Here is a 4453-nt window from a genome sequence, read left to right on the forward strand (position 1 = left end):
GAAACTAAAGGATTCTAATTGTACTAGGATTATATTGTTTCCTTTCATACGGATGACTTTAACCTAACCAAGGATGATATAAAAGGGGTTGGCATACACAGCAAGAGGGGGCAGACCTAAGGGAGAGACTCAAAAATCACATAAGGTGAGGATATTGGAGAGGAACATCACTACGAGAGAAGAAAGCAACAAGGTTCTTAAAAGGGGAATCCTCTTCACCAAGCTTAATTTGTAAAGGGTGTTATTTTTCTTAAGTTCTTGATGTTGTTCTTTCTTGAATTGTTGATGTTTCTATATATTATGTGTGGCTAAACTCTTTCACTAGGGATTCGATGTAGCCTAGCATGACTATTCTATGTCTTAATTAATTCGTTGCCAATTCAAGTTTCTAGTTTTATTCATTGTGCTTCATATATCATGTGTTGATTTAATGACTGATCACCATTATTTAGATACATGTTTGAGACAATATTACACCACGATCAATGGGTAAACTTGATATAGCTCTTGTGAATGAATGAGATGTTGTTGAAGCACGATCCATGCATAAACACTCTTGGTTCTTGATGTTCTTCTTGCACTCAATGCATTCTTGTTTGTAATCTTGACCACAATCAATGGCTAGATAACAATTTAAGAATAGTTGATCTTGACCACAATCAATGGTGTTTCATATTTTAGATAAGAACGAACCTTAGAAACGAGAATTGAATCTTAACCAAATAAGACAAAGAATAGGATTGCTATGGTGAAATCAAAATCCTAGTTTGCATTCTCTTGATTGAAAACACCCTAAATCTTTCTAATATTCTTGCACTTTCTCGATTTTCAAATTCACACAACTTCTCTTTAATTTTCAGAAATAATTTAGTTTTATCTCGAGACATTCGAATTGAGTAGAAATTGGAATTACTTGACAAATCTCCGTGGGATCGACCTCGCTATTGCATACCTATGCTATAATTGTATTCGTGCGCTTGCGAGTTAATTAAAATTACAACAAGTTTTTGGTGCCGTTGCCGGGGATTGTGTTTAAGAATTTCAATTTGCTAATTCAAATTGGGGTTTCGAAAGTTTTCTTCATAAACTGCTTTTTTTTTTTTTTTTTTTTCCTGGGCAGATTTGGTGGCTGTCTTTACCGACTATTCTGGACTGTTTCAGCAAGGTTTACTAGGCTTATAGTATATCAACGGAAAGCTGAAGAAGTCTACTCTCCAGCCTAAGAAACATATCAGGATTCCGAGTTATAAGCAGAAAGTTATCATCAAAAGAGTAGACAGTGTTCTGAGTTGACAGATTTTCAAAATTTTCAGCTTTGGATGCAAGGACGCCGATCACAAGAAGGAGACGTGCTTCCATTGAACGATAACATTGAAGGAGTTCTAAGGACTAGAAATCAACCAAAGGTAGACAAGGCTGACATCAAATCTGAGGAAGAGGAAACAATTAAACCAATGGAGGACAACAATGATACACACAGTTTGGAGGAATTCGCTCGGCCGACTATTCCTACTTCACATTCGTGCATATTGCTTCCAACTGCAGCTAGAAATTATGAGTTGAAATCTCTACACTTTAATATGCTTCCAAGTTTCTATGGTTTACCTAATGAGGATCCTTTGACTTTCATGAAAAAATTTTATGCTACTGTTAGTACTTTTCCTTTGCAGGGTGTGACTGAGGAACAATTGAAGATGAGATGCTTTCCATATACCCTGAAGGATCAAGCTAAGTTTTGGCTGATGTCTCTAACACCAGGATCACTCACTTCATGGGATGCCATTTACAACAAATTTGAAGGGAAGTTTTACTCACATCAGAAAACTGGTGCATTCAGACGTCAAATCTCCACATTCACACAAGCTGATGGTGAACCATTCCATGAGGCGTGGGAACGTTATAAATTGCTCTTACTTCAATGCCCGCATCATGGTTATACTTTGGAGTTACAAATACAATTTTTTTATGATGGACTAACCCAAACATGTCAATCTATTGCTGATAATGCTGCAGGTGGTGCAATGTTCAAAAAGGCTCCTCAAGAAGCTTATGACATTTATGAGATGCTTGGATCCAATTCACAACAAATAGATGCTCGAAGCAAGAAATCTAGTGTGTATGAACTAAACCACAGTGATAATATGGCAAGACAAATTGGAGGACTAAATAAGAAGATCGATGCCATGTACCCATGCCAATTCTATGACTCAAGTCAAGGTATGTGCTTTATGCAATATTGTTGGTCATTCTACTCATGCATGTCCTTCCAGCCATGAGTACCCTGATTTTGTTCAACAAGCAAACATGATGAATGCTTACAATCCAAGATCTAAAAATAATCCTTATTCCAATACTTACAATGAAGGTTGGAAGAATCACCCTAATCTTTCTTGGAGTAATACTCAGAATCAACTTAACCCTTATGTTCAACCAAAGACCTCTTCTTTGGAAGAATCGATTAAGTTGTTTGTGCAGGAAAGTAGGGCAAGGATGGATAGGCATGATGCAATGATTGCTACCCAAGAAGCAAAGCTAAATCAAACTTTGGCATCCATGGGAAAGCTTGAGGTCCAAGTTGGTCAATTTGCGGATGCTATTAAAATCAAAGAGCCTGGAAAACTTCCAAGCCAACCGGAGCAAGCTAAAGCAATCACAGTACTTCGAAGTGGTAAGGTCATTGATAATCAAATTAATTATGAAGTTACTGATAATTCTACTTTGAATGCAGATCAAAGATGAGAGCTAGTTGAGCCTCAACATATCATAGCCAGCAACCATTTCGAGAAGATTCAGAAGCCTGAATCAGTCCAGTCCTCAGAAAAACAACCCAATTCTGAGTCATCTTCGCTTCCGAAATCTCCAAATCCTTACATCCCTCCTATTCCTTTTCCGGGCCGTTTAAAGCAAAGCAAATTGGATAAGTCTTTTTCTAAAATTTATGATACATTATCTAAAGTCAATATTAACTTACCTTTTCTTGATGTGATCAGGAATATGCCGGCATACGCAAAATTCTTCAAGGAATTGAACACGTACAAACGCAAGTATGGGCCGCATGAAAAGGTAATGGTCTCGGAGAATGTGAGTGCTGTACTTCAAAGGAAGCTACCTCCGAAACTTAAGGATCCTGGAAGTTTTTCTATCAACATAACAGTAGGAGACAAGAAGATGGAAAAGGCAATGCTAGATTTGGGAGCGAGTATAAATTTGATGCCATACTCTGTATATCTTCAATTAGGTTTGGGGGAGGTGAAGCCGACAACAATGTCTCTACAACTTGCGGATCGATCTGTCAAATATCCAAGAGGTATAGTAGAGGATATTCTAGTTCAAGTTGATAGACTAATTGTTCCTGCTGATTTTGTAGTGCTCGATATGGACGATACTCCAATGCATGATCGTGAACTTCCTATCTTACTTGGACGTCCATTCATGGCCACCGCAAATACTTTAATAGATGTGAAGCATGGAGTTTTCACCATGACAGTCCTAGATCAAACCGTGCAATTCAAGGTGTTTGAATCCTTATCTCATCCCTCGAGTTCTTTGGATTGTTTTACGGTTGATGCATTGGATTCCCTTGTTTTCTCTAGTTTTTTATTGGAAGAAGCGCAAGATGCATTAGGGGCAGCCTTAACTTTGAGAAAAGAAGACATGGCGAATGATGAAGAAATCATGGAAGTAATAGCTGCCTTAAATAGTTTACACCCGTGCCATCCTAACACTCCTATTGAACATGTTGAACTTTCTCACTCCAAGTTGGTCCCTTCTATTGTCTCTCCTCCTACACTTGAGCTTAAAACTTTACCATCTAACCTTAAATATGCCTACATTGGTGAGAATGATACCCTCCCGGTAATTATAGCTTCTGACCTTTCACCATTGGAGGAAGAAAAACTATTAAGAGTGTTGAGAGAACACAAAACGGCCATTGGGTGGACCATTACAGATATCAAGGGAATTAGCCCAGGCATGTGCATGCATAGAATATTAATGGAGGAGAATTTCAAGCTCACACGTGAGGCACAAAGAAGATTGAATCCACACATGAAGGAAGTGGTGCGTGCAGAAGTATTGAAATTACTTGATGTTGGTATTATCTACCCTATCTCTGATAGCAAATGGGTAAGCCCAGTTCAAGTAGTTCCCAATAAGTCTGCAATTACGGTAGTCAAGAATGAAGATAATGAGCTTGTGCCGACAAGAATGACCACCGGATGGCGTGTGTGCATTGATTATAGAAAGCTTAACGCTGCCACTAGAAAAGATCACTTTCCTTTACCTTTTATTGATCAAATGCTTGAACGCTTAGCTGGTTATTCTTACTATTGCTTTCTTGATGGTTTTTCAGGATATAATCAAATACCAATCGCTCCAGAAGATCAGGAGAAGACGACATTCACATGCCCATTTGGTACCTTTGCCTATCGAAGGATGCCTTTTGGCTTATGTA

The 4453-nt window shown here is 38.2% G+C and overlaps 1 non-coding gene across 1 annotated transcript; it reads right to left on the minus strand.

Annotated features, from left to right (window-relative positions):
- Positions 1-1829: 1829 nt before the first annotated feature.
- LOC119999171 lies at positions 1830-1936 on the minus strand. Its single transcript, XR_005468349.1, has one exon. It is a non-coding gene; the product is annotated as a small nucleolar RNA R71 (small nucleolar RNA).
- Between the last annotated feature and the right edge of the window lie 2517 nt (positions 1937-4453).

Source organism: Tripterygium wilfordii, chromosome 5 (genome assembly GCF_013401445.1).
Source record: "Tripterygium wilfordii isolate XIE 37 chromosome 5, ASM1340144v1, whole genome shotgun sequence".
In the NCBI taxonomy this organism is placed as follows: domain Eukaryota; kingdom Viridiplantae; phylum Streptophyta; class Magnoliopsida; order Celastrales; family Celastraceae; genus Tripterygium; species Tripterygium wilfordii.